Source organism: Rhinolophus sinicus, chromosome 4 (assembly GCF_057876585.1).
Source record: "Rhinolophus sinicus isolate RSI-liver-muscle chromosome 4, RSI-T2T, whole genome shotgun sequence".
Lineage (NCBI taxonomy): Eukaryota > Metazoa > Chordata > Mammalia > Chiroptera > Rhinolophidae > Rhinolophus > Rhinolophus sinicus.
The window spans coordinates 34,652,792-34,668,292 of NC_142504.1; the positions used below are offsets into that span (position 1 = coordinate 34,652,792).

Below are 15,501 nucleotides of genomic sequence, written 5' to 3' on the forward strand. Positions count from 1 at the left end.
AGACTGAGTTTCAGTAGGACTGTTTAGAATGCTCCCCAGGTGATTTTGGTAGTCAGTCGAGAGTAGGAATCACTGCTTCAGCTAGCTCCTTGAGGATAAGCAGAGATCTTTCCTCTTTGGTTTCTCTTTCTCCCATAGAGCCAGGCAGTACCTTCTGTATAATTGCATATCATAGCATGTAGTATACATATTTGCTTTATGTAGTATAGTATATTTACTTTGTTTGCAGGCTTATAAACACTTTCTTAGGAAGGCAAACTATATTCCACTTCACTCTTCTTTAATCTGTATTATCCTTTAATAACTGATTCAATTTTTTAAAAGTTAAATAGTATCTACTATGTTTCAGTCACCATTTTAGGGTTTCAGGATATAGGGATTGAAAAAAGAGCTGTATTAGTACTATTTTCATAGTGATGTGGGGACTTGGAAGAAGGAGAAACTGTTTTGAGGAGTTCTGGAAGGCCTTTCAAGATATAGTTCTGGGACAGGGTCTTAAAAGGATTAATGGGAACTTGCCTGCTAGAAAAACGGGAAAGGCCATTCCAATCAGAGGGAACAGCGTGTGCAAAAGAAGAGGGGCATGAGGAGCTCTGGAATATCCAAGCATCACTAGGAAGTTTGGCGTGGAGCGTGCGGAGGATGTGCGCATAGAGAGATGGGAGATGAGTCTGGAAAGAAAGGCATCAGAGGCAGTGGTGTGTTGGAAACTGGCTCTCAAAAACAAAACAAAACAGAAAACAAAACAAAACAAACAAACAAGAAAAACAGAGGGAGGGAGACCTGATTTGTAGAGTTTGCCTATTTCTGTGGTGTAAGTATTCCCATCTGTTTTCAAGTTATCAATGATTTAACAATTGGCTCACACAATTCCTAAATATTAACAATTTGGTTTTAGTGAAATGGTACCAGCAAGTTCTGCCACACGACTGACAAGAGCCAGATCCTTTAATGCTAAGAGATAGAAGCAATTTTTTGCCCTTTCCTGAAAATGGCTCTGCTTCACGTCATGAGGTCTGCTTCTACGGGTGTGGAGTAGGTTGGGCCAATGCACAAGGGGGCTGAAAACTCATAGGAGCTGATTCTCAGGGTCCTATCGCCCATCCGTACTGCTCTTAAACCCAGGCAAGAGGGCCCTGTTTGGGTTCCATGTTTAAAGGTCAGGGCTGTTATCCTCCTCAGGCATAGCCTTCCCCACGGAATACAGAATACAGAATCCATGGTGCCATGACTAACATGAACCTACCAATCCCACTTCTACGCCACATATGCCAGATGTCTGGGACCCTGGAATTCTCTCTGCAAATGGAGTCTTCCCTCAAATCACTTTCCCAGAGAGTATGAACCTGATCTCAACGGCTGGCTAAGGAGGGGCTGTTTATAAAGAGTATGGATGTGGGAGCTGGGGTGTTCACACACATGCACGTGTGTCTCCTCACACTGGATACACACCCCTAGAGGCAGGAGTGAGAAATGAGGAAAAGACGCTGGTCTTGAACTGGGCCGACTGTCTGCACGCCGCCCGCCATGTTTTGGTGAATTTTGAGGAGTCCAAGAATTCTAAGTGCAACCCTGGCCTTCTAGGTCATTATAAAGCCATGTTTGTCAAGGCAAGAGATGGAATATTTTTCACATTATGTTGGTCACATTTATATTTTTAAATATTTAGATATATAGTATGTGAGCCTCCATTTGGGCCCAGCCAATGTCAGGGGTGGTCCTGCCCTACCCCCATTACCAGGGCTGCATTCTAAGCCAAGGTAAGCAACCTCCAGCCCCAGGCAAATTCCTGCCCACTGCAAGTTTTTATACAGGCTGTGAGCTAAGAATGGGTTTTATATTTTAAATAGCTTTTTTTCTTAAATCAAAAGAAAAATATTTCATGACATATGAAAATTATATGAAACTCCAACTTCAGTGCCCATAAATTGTTTTATTGGAACACAGCCATGCTCATTCATTTATGCGCTGTGTGTGCATGGCTGCTTTCACGCTATGACAGCAGAGTGAGTAGTTGGGACTCACTGTACGGCCTGGAAAGCCGCATGTATTTACCATTTGGCTCTTATAGAAGGTTTGCCTACTTTCTCCCTGAAGTAGCAGGCAGACAGGAGGATGGGAAGAGTCCAGCAGTTCTCACCTGAGCTGCACAACAGGTGAGCTGTCAACAGAATCACCTGTTGAGCTCCCCAAACAGACCAATGCCAGGGCCCCACTGTCGATATTTCCAGAATAAATGGTCTGGGGTTGAGCGTGTTTTTAAAACTTCCCCATGATTCTAATGAGAGCCAGGCTTGTGAGCCACTGGACGAAGGGAGTGGATACGTGCAGGTCTGAATTCCCCAAACGTTAGGCAGAACGAGGGTGTAGGACTGGTGCTTGCTTTTCCCCAAGGACCTGAGTGGATTAGAGCCTTTCTTGGAGGATGCAAGGTACCCAGTCACCTGATTTGGTTGGAGATGGAGAGAGGGCAAAGTCCGTGTTTCACACTACAGTGTGATGCATACAGTTACGTTTCCCTTGGACCTCTCTACATCCTTGAACGGCAGGTTCAAACACGTGTCCCTGGATGTCCCCAGCATTGTCTGCCTCTGTCAGGCAGGTACACCGTGGGCTGTTGTAGCACATATCCCCGCCGGGACTCTCACTTCTCAGGATCCACTCCCACAGAGAACCCTGACCCCCTCTCTGCTTCGTGTCCTCCGTAATTATTGGTAGTCTCACAGGCAAGGAGAAGAAAGACAACTCTCTCAGAATCCCATCCTGCACCAGCGCAGTCAGCACCATTGGCAGAGGCTGGCTCTGGGGCAGCAAGGCTGCTCCCAGCTATTATTGTGCCTGGCTCGCTCTCAGCATGACTCAATGCAGACAATATAGCACACGGAGAGCATGGGGGATGAACAGTAAATACGATGCCGAGATTTTTTTTTATTTATTTTTTTAATCTTGTCAGTTTTCCCCTGATTTGTGTCCTTTATCCTAGCCCCCTCTGCTGTATAAGCTTCTCAAAGCTAATGCCCAGAACGCCACCACCCACTGGTAGCAGCAGGCAGCTGGGCCGCTGTGGGGTTCTCATTGCACAGCCATTATTCAGTGTTAACCTAGTGGCACAGGGCTGCTCTAACACCTTCCCCTCTGGTTTCTCTTTACTCGGGGGGCCAATGGCAACACTAGGACTGCCGTCCTCCTTCCTGGAACTGCTCGCCTCAGGAGCATACATCACCTCCTCCAGCCTGGCGGAGCTGGAGAGCCCCCACTGAAAAAGAACGGAACATCGGGCCATAATGAAGCTGAGAGATGATTGTCATCTCTACTGCCACACTTTAAAAAGTTCAAAAAATATTTCTCAAAGCTATTTCTTTGGCCTCTTGTCGATACCAGCCCTCCACCTTCTTTCTTTTATTTGAGAGCTCACGGGATTAAACCAACCCAGACGCACAGGCTCTAAAATGTGAGCTTACCCCTGAGGCTGTGGGAATGGCCCCAGCAATGGGCCTCTGTGCTGCTGGAGCTGTTGGAATCGGGATGGTGGCATACATTTCGCACCCTTGAAACAACTCTGAGGAACAAATTATTCTTTCATGTCCATAAATCTAATCAGTTTCCAGGGTAATATTTGGCTCCCATTTAACGAAGAAATGTTGCTATTATCTCTACCTTGGGTACTGTCAAGTCTGCTCGATGCAATTTCTCGTGTCAGAATCCACTGGTGGTTGCGGGACTGTATGAAAATGCTTGTGCCTTTGGCATAGGTGAGTCACTGCTTTGGGGGAATCAGCAGAGATTTTAGGGAGCTAAAGATGCAGCAGCTCTCCTGAGCTTTTCTGGAATGGAACATGCATCAGCTGAGAATACACACAGCTGGGTTTGTGAGAATGTTAGTTTGCAAAGGGCTTATGAGATCACAGAATTTCCAAGAGAGGAGCAAGAGAAGGGACACTTGAAGTGGCTGCTGCTGGTGTGCGGAGAAGGGGGTCTGCCCCAGTGGAAGCAAGGGGTTCTGGCTCTTTTTAACATGAGATCTGAACTTTGATTTTTACCTTCAAGGGAAAACATTTTTAAATCACCAAATAGCATATTTATAAATTGATGACTATATCTGAAGCGAACTTGATTAGCAGCTTATCAGTTCCTGGGGGTTTGTTTAGGGTTACAAAGCTGACAGATCTGACAGAAGGAGGTGATGATGGCAATGAGATCGGCCTCCCAAGGCGACACTGCCAATCCTAGTGTGAGGACAGTGCCCCCTGCCCATTCAGGTGTAGACTCCCACTAGCTGCTGTTCAGGGACCTGTGCTCAGCTCAGAGAATAGCAACGCTTCTGGAAGAATGTTGGCAGGCTGAAGCTTTGATTTGTATTCAGTGGAGCGAAAACCACTCACCTTATCTTAGGATACATGTAAAAAAATTGAAGAAGAGGCAATAAAAGAAAAGTAGGATTGTTATTAGACAAAACTAGATCGGCTCCAGCTGCATATAACATGTCGTGAACATCAGTAAGGAGCCGGGGGAATTGTGAAGATCCTTGAGCTCACAAGATTTGTTTTGCACGGCCTCTACTCCTTTCCCTAAATTTGGCTTAGCAAATCAAGGAAAGGGAGAGTCTGACAGACTTCTGGAACGTTCCAACAAACTCATTCCTTCCCACATCCAAGAGCATTGTGTGTTTGGTCTCTTATTTCCCTCTTTAAGAATGGCTGTGTCTAAGAATTTTTAAGACAATGCTTCTTTGATACAGTATATAGTGTTGCTTGGCACCTGCCAAGAAGATGCACCAAGAAAATGTACAGAGATTCTGCTATATTTTATTCCATATCATGTTACAAGAAAACAACAGTGACAGCTTGACAAACCATTACATCTTTCATAATACAGACAAATTACAATTGGTAACAAATATGCAACATGTATTATTCCATTCTCCGTACTATGTGTCATTTTTGAAGTATAATAATTTTCTGAATGATGCTAGCACATTTCTTGGGCGCCAACCCCGTTAGAAAGTACACATCTCAGTGTATCATACAAAAACAAACACAAAAAAAGATAAAAGAAAAAAAATCCACTCCCAACTAGAGAATGTAGATTTTATATGTGCCTATAACATATGTTGCTGTGGGAAGGGAATGAGAATAGGAGATTGTTTATTTAATTTGAGATTTTTGTTTTGTTTTGTTTTTGGTGTATGAGAAAATTACAAGGCAGTAACATAAGTGGTTTCTTCTGCCTACAAGCCAATAAGAGAGATGGAAGTTATGTGCGATTATGCCACATATTCCTATGTATAGGGGACAGGCAATAATCTACCCCAGTATGTACAGCCTAAACATCCTCTTATATAACAAAGATTACAAAACCAGTAATATTCACAGATGAGTATCTTATAGACGCATAACCTAGGGTACTGATTACACTGGCTATCACATACTCACTGAGGAAAGGATACCCAGAGGCTGTGCTTTCTCTGCAAGCCGGGAGGCACCCCTGGAAACTTTTCTCATCACTCTTGAGAGGTAGAAATAGCTTCTCATCCTAGTATCAGTGAATGGACAGCCACCCCTGCCTTATACCCCGTTTTCTTCTGAGCGCTGCAAACATGTTTTTCATGTCCTACATATCTTGTATTTTTAAGTCAACCAAACTGTTCCTTTAAGAACATGGAAATGAAGTCCCAAAGTTCCTTTTAGAAGACTGTGTGTGCAGTGATGTTGCATTGATGCAATCATGCTAATGTGTTCTTCCTATTGCAACTGTTTGAATTCAAGCTACTCCTTCATATAAAAATAATCTCACACAACATTCCAGTGCTTTCTCAATAGAATAGCAAATCTGCTAATGAACACATTCTGTAACGATTTTCATGACTGCCCTCAGCTAGAGAAGGTGGGAAAAGAAAGGGAGAGAGGACGTGATTGCCAATGGGAGAGGAAAGGAGAGAAAGACAAATCAAACTTTGGATTTCCTATACCAATAGCGAGGATGGGTAACTCAAACCTCCTAAATAAAATCTTGTGAGAGGTATGTCTCTGTAATAAAACAGATCCCCCCTACCCCACTGAGTGTATTATATTTCATTTCCCAAGAGAAGCTGGCTATGACAGGGACATGTATCTCGGAATGACTCTAACATTCCTAATTGAAATCTTTTAACACCAAATATTTTCAAATTAGAAAGCTTATTAAATAGCAAGATTTAATGATCAGTTGCTCTTGGTTTTAAACTTAGTAAAATCCAAAAGTTATGCCTCTTCCCCAAATGAATAATAATTCAAGGTAAGTCACAGGCAAGGCTGTGTTTGATTGCATGTAAGATTTTCTTCTCCATATTTAGTTTAAGAAATCCTAATTTAAGTACATGTGGAATCAAAATACCTCTAAAGGTTTCCAATAGGTTGGAATGTATGAAAGAAGAATGGGAAAGATTTCTAGGTAGCAAACACTAAACATTCTAGCCATGTGTAACTTTTGCTTTCTGTAAAACCAATCAGTAAATAATTCCTTGCTTAGCACTTAGAAGCTTACAATGAAAGCACTTAGAAGCTTACAAAGAATGCTACTTTTGGACAGGGTGGATTGTGACCTTGAATATATACTCACACCTCACTCCAAAGAAGGTACAATTTTAACGTTTAGGAATTCTGAGTCTAATTCCCTAGTTATATTGGGTTTGGCTATAGGGAAGCTTTTCCCTCACTTGACTCGCATAGAAAGTCTTTCTCAAACTGGCTCATTCTTCCTAGTCTTGATATCCAAAAGTGCGATGCATTTCAAGTTCTTGGTCTCTCCTTCTATCTGAGTAATAGGAAAATGTAAAACAATGTACACGGAAGTATTTCCATAGGAATTTGTGTCCCAAGGAGCTAGGTTTCATGCTATAGATGAATGTCCTAACCACTCCGTTGGCCTGGGATTCTGCAGCCAGGCCTGCCCCACTGGGAGACTGGCCTGCATCAGACAGCTCTCCCTTTGGATCAAAGCTCAACAAATGCCCAATCCACTTTCCCCTCCATGCCACACGCTTGCCTTCATCCTCCAGGGTCTCTCAACTCTCTTTAAACAAAGGAAGTCTGGCCCTTCTTTTTTCCCCTTTCCATCTTAAAAGCAGGACGCCTGTATTGCTTCTAAAACCTGCATTCAAACAGTTTTTCCAGGAGACTGTTTAAAGTTAGGGTTCCCAACGATGATTTCCAATCAGCTTGGAATGTTTAAAAAAATGTAACTTAAAGGTGCTTTGGTGTAAATGAGCAAATGTTTAGCTCTTGATAACTTTGTAATTTGCTTTTTAAACGTTAACTCGCAACGATGGTTTTCAGGGCTAACCCAGCACATCCAATTCTTGTGCACCTAAGTTTTAAACATTTTGTTCCTCACTCTTTTCTCCATTAAGAAAATACTGACAAAATGTAAAAGAGTGGATGGAAAAATAAGATGTTGACAAGACCCAGAAAACATGTAAAAAGTTACCTCAATCTCCAAAGGTTGAAAAGTAAGCAATTTATTATCCCTGTCTTTGTTGTCTTAATGCTTGATACTTGTCTCTCCACTTTCAACCTACTTGGAAAACAGTCATGCTATGTGGCTTGAAAATGCTAAGCATATTCTGATATCCTATATAAATGTGCAGTTATTTCCAAGAGAGAAAAAAACAAAAACAAACAAGAACACATTTGCAAATGTCCTCAAAAGGTAAGCGACAAGTCGGGCCCCAAGGCCAGGGACCATGTTGTCATGACAGTTGGAGGACATGGGTTTGCTTTAGCTAAACAGCTCTTTCCTGGTAGTTGCGAAATGTGCCCTGGTCTCAAGGAAAACACACATTGTTTTATGCCACTATGTGGCTTTTAACTACAGACATTTCTGAACAAGTGTGAACACCAAATGTGTTGTCTTAATGTATTTAAGACGTGGTTGGTAAAAGCATAAAAACCTTTACAGAGACGCTGTGCTGCAGAGGGGGAAATCAAACAAAATCAAACACAAAAGACTGAAAAGAATACATGCCATGTATCAGTAAGCAAAGCTTAATCTTCACATAGTTCTTGGAAATCACAAGGTAGCCAAGTGCGTGCAAGGTTTTAAATAAATTGCAGAGAAAACAGGGTCTTGCCAGCTTCAATTTTCTTGTAAGTGAAATCCACCACAGGGAGTGAAAGGAAACCGATCCGTGATGCCTTCCGTATTACTGGCCACTTCATTAATGTTTTCTATTCTTCCCAGAATGATGACAACTTAATCTTGGAAGGAGAAAAAGAGAAAATTGTTATATGGTTTTAAAAAAAAACAACAAAAAAACTTTACATCATTCATTTTTCCTAAATTACATGAGACATCAAAATCGGTCAGGCCAGAGTGAGTCCATCCGTTTTCTTCATAGCCACCCCGAGCATCTAAGGAAAAATAGTCTCCTTCACCCAAAAAGTTCTTATAATATGATAAACAAATGTTCTGACTGCATTTTCTTCCCTTAGGAGAATTTAACTCCATGAATTTAGATGATCTAACCTCCTCTTGGATTATTTAGAGAAAAAGAAATTCGGCAAATTTCCCTCCCCAAATCATCAATAGTAATACTGGTCTTAATCAAGTGTCTGTAGCATCATACAGGCAGTCAGAGGACATACAGTATGTTCATTGTTCTGAACAAGAAACAGAAAACTGGATCACATACATGCTTAAACAAAAAAAAGAAAAAAACCCCAGGTGTCTATAATTCCTCGGTTGCCTGTTATCAGACCTAGTTTCAGCAGCATGAAAATTGGCCAGCAGGACCTGAATTGCTAGCCTCTTTCCAACTTCCTGTATATGACGGTGTGTTTTCAATGATGCCTGCTGACACTCGGTAACTACTTCCAACATGAATGGTTCAAGAAGAGAAAAGGGACGTTTACGCTGCTCCTGTCCACATCTCTTTCTGGTCCTTAAGCATTTTAATCAAGTCTCTAGGGTGGGAAAAGAATGTCTTGACAGGAAAGCCGAAAAGAAATACAGTAGTACCTCGGTTTTCGAACATCTCTGTTGACGAACATTTTGGTTTATGAATTATGTAAACCGGAAGTAAATGCTTTGGTTTTCGAACATGACTCAGAAGTCGAATATGTCACTCAGCTTCCCCTGAGTAAAAGATCCTGAGGCCTAGCTGTCGGCTGTTTTCGAATGTTTCAGAGCTCGTGGATTATGTTAGAAAACCAAGGTACCACTGTACTCCGGGTTCAATTCACACAGCCCAGAGATTCCAAACATCAGCTCCACTGAGGCCAGAATCAATCCGTCATTTTGGTTTAGAGGCTTGCGGTCATCAAGGCCTGATCAGGCTTGCTTGTCCCCTTCTATTATTCCACACTGTCATCTTCCCGGGCAGAGAGCGAACCTTGGCCTTTTGTGGAGACCTCACAGTGCAGTTGCCCCACTGTCCCCCACACGGGCTGTAGGACCAAGGACTTCATCTCTGCATGGCACGACCTTGACCATGAAAGCCAAAAGCTCCGATCCTTCGGTTGAGGATAGTATCCTCACCACCCTCTCTACTCATCTCTCCTACTAACTATGATGATTTTTTTAGAAGGTTAACCTTCCATCTTTTGTTTTTATTATTGAGGTGAAATTTGTATAACAAAATTAAACCTTTTAAAGCATATAATTTAGTGGCATTTAGTACATTTACAATGTTATGCAACCATCACGTCTATCTAGTTCCAAAACATTTTGTCATCCCTAAAAGAGACCCCATATCCTTTAAGCAGTCACTCCCTTTCTACCCTTGGCCCAGCCTGACAACCACTGATATGCTTTCTGTATTTATGTATTTACCTATTCTGGATATTTCATACAAATGGAATCACACAGTATGTAACCTACTGTGTCTGGCTTCTTTCACATAACATAATGTTTTTAAAGTCCATCTGTATTATAGCATGCATCAGTACTTCCTTCTTTTTCTATGGTGAATAATATTCCATTCTATAGATATACCACATTTTGTTTATCCATTCATGAGTTGATGCATATTTGGATTGTTTTCACATTTTGGATACTGTAAATAGTGTTGCTATGAATATCCATGTACAAGTATTTGTTTGAATACCTGTTTAAAATTCTTTGGGGTAAATACCTAGGAGTGGAATTGCTGGGTTATATGGCAATTTTGCGTTTAACTTTTGAGAAACTGGAAAACTATTTTTCATATTGGCTGAACCATTTTATATTCCCACCGGCAATACACAAAGGCTCCAATTTCTCCACACCTTTGCTTTTGTTGCTTTCTATTATTATTATTTTTTTGATCCTAGTGGGTGTGAATTGCTATCATACTGTGGTTTTCATTGCATTTCCCTAATGATTAGTGATGTTGAGCACCTTTTCATGTGCTTGTTAGCCATTTGTATATCTTCTTTGGAGAAATATCTAAGTCCTTTGCCCATTTTTTAATTGGGTGATTTGTCTTTCTGTTGTTGAGTTGCAGGAGTTCTTTATATATTTTGGATATTAACCCCTTGATTTCCAAATATCTACTCACTTTCCACGGAATGCCTTTTCATTGTTGATAGTGTTCTTTGATGCACAAAAAAAATTTATTTTGGATAAAGTCCAATTAATCCATTTTCTGCTTTGTTGCTTGTGGTTTTGGTGTTATATCTAAAAATCCATTGTCAGATCTAAGGTTATACAGATTTACCCTTATGTTTCCTTCTAAGAGTTTAGTCCTTACAACATTTAGATCTTGAATCCATTTTGAGTTAATTTTGGTATATCGTGTGAAGTAGGGATGACATTCCACTCTGAAGAGCTCTCTGTTCTCAATAACTGAGCCAAATGTAAACAGAAGTCCTTACCTTATGTTTTGGGAGAGGCCTGGGAGTGGATGGGTACCACACATAGGCCCTTCACTACCACTGAGTCTGACTCCTCAGTTGCTAGCTCACACACTTGCTGCTTGTGGAACAGTTCTGTATGTGGCTCATTTGGCCACCCCTCACCTCTGCCAGGTAGCCCAGATATGCCTTTATTAAACCTCTTCTTTAAAAAGTCACCACTCCAGCAGAAATGATTACATGGGAACTATGGCCTTAGCCCCCATCTCATCTCTTTCTCTTCCAGGGAAATACAGAAAATCTACCCTTGTTCATTGCGCCCATGTGATCATGCATTCTGGTTTAGGCACTGACATCTTTACTGAGGTCCCTGACATCAGGGTGAGAGAGAGTACCTGTCCCCGCAGTATTTCAACCACACCTTTCCACAGGCATCTCCAGCCCAATCCCACTATCAACCTTGATATTTTTATTAAGCAGATAACCAAAATTCCCTTTCTCTTCCATATGGCTTAAATAGCAGCTGAGATTCCAGCTTTCCCAGGCTGCCTGGGAGAGCTGTGGGCTTGTCCTGCCATCTGCTTGCCTATGCATGGAGCCCGTACAGTCACACTGAAATGGTAAAGTCATGGCCTAGCTCTCCTCCACGCCATCACATTAACCAACAGAATGCAGACCTAGTGCCCAAGATGACCGCCTGAACTAATGACTTCATTTAGTCGCTCTTGAGGTGTGGGGACACTGCCTGGGAGGCGGCAAGGAAGGGGGCACATGGCAACATTATGTTCTCAATTAAGCTTGGTTGTGTTGACCATTGTGTCTCTAGAGCATAATCCAGACCCAGCTCAGTAAATAGTTGTTGAATGGATAGGAAGGGGAAAGGTAGACTCTGAAAATGTGGGAGAGGAAGATGTTCTCGGATGTAGAGTTCTCTCCTGGCACATTGGCTGAGGGCATGCTGTGCCTGAGCTCTAGAGCACAGTCCTGGGTACAGAGCAGACCACCCACAGATACACTACCGGCGGAGAAAGGTGGGCAGCATTAGCACCTCCCCGTAGGCCAAGCTTCGTTTTTACACCCTATGGCGTTTTATTTGAGAGGAATGATTTGCGTTTCAGTACATTTGATTTCATGTCACAATAAACTACATGGTCACCAGAGTCCATCGCATGTTACTATCCTGTTGGGTTGATTTAAGACTTTTTTTTTTTAGCCATTGATGGTGTCTGTCCTTGCCTCTGACCTGATTCTTTGAGTGGAATCTCTAAGAGAATTGCATGTTCCTAACCCAGGGCATAAGCAGAATTGGATAATAAAGGATAATACATAACAATAATAATTGAATAATAAATGGTGAACACAGTGATTGTGGATAAATCCATGACTTAGGTTTGGGCTCAGACATTTAATGAAAGGAGGCAACAGTTAAAAAAAAAAAGAAAAAAAGAAAAGGAAGAAGAAGGGAGGTGCCAATGAGAGCCAGACTCTTTTCCATCTCTGTGAGATGACTCTATAGCCCAAATTGTGCCATATTGGTCACTAGCCGCATGGGATGTCCCTTCTCCCTCTTTGAGAAACATGTTTCAATTTTCAAGGACTACATACATGTAAGGTAGATCAGTTTACTGCTAGAAAAATTCTTTAAAATCTAGATGTAATCATACATTGATGGGTGGAGATATAGGTGGAAGGAGAAGAGGGTATACGACATTCGAAGGGAAGCAAAATATAATAGCAATGTAAATCCATCCCTTACACTTAATTATCAAAATAGACTGTATACACAATACAAATGAACACTGAATATGAATTCTAAGATCAGCTTTGTGTGTATCAACTCATAGGTATATAAATCATTAGATTAGTGGATGCCATTTTTATCTCGCTTTCTGCTTTTACAATGTTCTTTCTCTAGAAACGAATGTTTTAAACAAGAAATTGGATTTTATTGATAAAATCCTTATTCAGAACTATCTACATAGAGCTTCTCAGCTATAAATATTAATTAATTGGATCGCTGGTACCCATAATGCAACTTTGTTCTGACCCATGTGCCCTATGAACTAGATATTTTTTGGATTCAATTTTCTTAAAACCAACTGTCAGCATCATGTGATGGAGGAGATGAAAAATGAAAATGAGCAGTCCTGCTGTGCAGGTGGGTGACCTGTGGGAGAGAGTCGGCCTGGTAGGATTTTTACAGGAACCATCAGACACAGACCAATTGATTAGATCATCTCATACCCGCCACCAACTAGGCTCAAGAGACTAATTAGAGAGAGTACTGCCTGCGCAGGCACCCCATTGACACCTAATTTGCTCAGCCAAAGCCTTTGGGGAAAATGTATTATCTCTGCAGCTGCACTTCATGCATTTCTGATTTGAGGCATAAGCAAGGAGAGCTTCATCACTCTTTTGAGCAAACTGAATGTAGAGCCCTTAAGTGCTAAATGCAAGCAAACAGACCCAAATTAAAAATGGGCCAGGCTCTTTCTAATTCCCTCTGTGCTCCCTGTTAAATCTCCATGTGTACACACACACACACACACACACACACACACACACACACACACACACACATACACAGAGTTTACTCGTCAGTGGGATGACACAGCCGAGGAGCCCAGCTCAGGGTGCTTCCGTGGGATCAGATGGTCTCTTTCACTATCCTATTTACCCACTCTAAGGTGTTGTGTTGGTTTTATTGTTCTTATTTTCTAACTTTTAATTTTTTTTCTGCTGCATTGCCCTCTCACAATTTCATAAAGTATTTGTTTTTCTACAGGAAGACTCGCCCCCCACCCCCATTTTTTTCCCTGTAAGTCTTCACTGGAGACTAGTGATTATTTTGGTTCCAAATGAAAACAACTGTAGGTTTTCCTTTCATTGCCTACACTGTGAAAGGATATTTACAAGGATATATGTGAAACTCTGTGCTCATTTCTATTTGAGAGACTTCCTTGTAAAGATGCCTAATGGAGAGGGAAGAATTATTAAAATTCGATAGAAAGAAAGCTACCTCATGATAGCAAAGACAGTATACAATTATAAAATGATTAAATTCTCTTCAAGAAAGACAATGTATATCATTTGACCAAGTTTAGCTTTTATCTGTTTCCAACCTAGAGCAAAACTAATTTCAACCTTCTTTTCTAATGTAGAATCCAAAATGCTGGTACATAGGAGGCATTTAAGAATAGATATATAATTAACTACATGTTTTTTTAAAAAGGAAATAAAAGGTAAAAATCCAGATGGTATGGAAGAATTGGGGTATCTTGTGCCAAATCCAGTGGCTGTGGTGAATGAATTTCCATAATGCTGGAATAAAACAAATAACAAAAAATCCAGGATTTGCTATAATGGTGTTCTAGAGTAGACTTACTGATTTCCCACCTTTTCACCTCCATGTTGGATTAATGATTTTACCCATGTGTTCTAGTAAATTATAATTCTGCTTTGTAATTTTCGTATTTCTTATTCATAAAAATTTGGTGAAGATTTGCGGGGATCATTTTAGCTGTCTACTTTTTAAAGCAGCATTCAAGATCGGCCTAAATTGGGCACCCAGATAGTCAGAGGATTCCAGTGGTCATGGAATATCTTTCTGAAGGTATATGGAGTATGGTTGTAGGGAAGACGTTGGAAAATAGTTAGAAAATCAGGACATTAACTAGCACATATAACTTCCTTTAGAATTGTTTGTTTTCATGGAACACAAAGTTCAGAATACCAAATACCATGATAATAAGAGTTCACATGAAAAATAGCCAGGAAAAAGAAAACCTACCAGGCTGGGCCACTTTGAGTTTGATTTTTCTTAAAATACTAAGAAAAACAACCAAATTAATCTGTTGTACCTAATTCATCTTCAAGCAGAGTTGGCTACCGTAGAAAACTAAATCCACAAGTTAGGTGGCTAACCCCTAAGTACCTAGGCAAATCCGTATCTCTCTGAAGTAAAAATATCATGTATATCTACAAATACATACATATATGACACATGTACTCATTTGTATATATATATATATATATATATATATATATATACACACATATATATATATATGTGTATATATAATTAACACATATAGACAAATTTTATACTATATATTTTATATGAACGTTAGCCTCCAAATGGTAAGTTTTAAATTTCATATTGACTTCACAAAATCTGGGGCCAGCTTAATTTCTTCATTTTTCAGTTGAGTTTAATTATGTTACGATTTGGCTAGAAATACAGGTTTTCTTTTAGAACATCTGAAATCAGTACTTTCAGTTACCTGACATTGCACTGAAGCTCCTTAGGGGGTAGGAAGGAATGGGATAAAGCAGAAGGAAGTAGAAAATTAGTCAAACCTACTTCTGTAACTTATTTCTGATTTATGATAATCATGCTTCTTCCCTCCAGAAGAGAACACATCTTTGAGACCAGCAAGAGAATATTAATTAAAATGAATGCAGAGATAGACAGGCTTTTGTTTTAAGCTTAACAGAAGGTCCATCATTCAAAATAGCCCAAATCCTTTAAGTTGAAAGCTGTTTGGTAACATCCATATGGATGCACAATGGACTAATTGCAGCAACTTTGCACATTTTCAGCTTCGTGCCAAGTGGTGATTTTAATTAAAATTGTTGAGGCAAAGCTATAAGTCTAACATTTTAAAACAAAGCATTTCTCACATGAGGAGAC

General features: G+C 40.6%; 1 protein-coding gene across 4 annotated transcripts in view; it reads right to left on the minus strand.

Annotated features, from left to right (window-relative positions):
• Nucleotides 1-4,785: 4,785 nt before the first annotated feature.
• CDK14 (cyclin dependent kinase 14) overlaps nucleotides 4,786-15,501 on the minus strand; it is a 547,463-nt gene continuing 536,747 nt past the window's right edge. For all 4 annotated transcript variants that reach the window (XM_019716536.3, XM_074340704.2, XM_074340703.2 and 1 more), the window contains one exon: nucleotides 4,786-8,234. The gene's annotated coding sequence lies outside the window, so the exon portion shown is untranslated. The remainder of the gene's footprint in view (nucleotides 8,235-15,501) is intronic.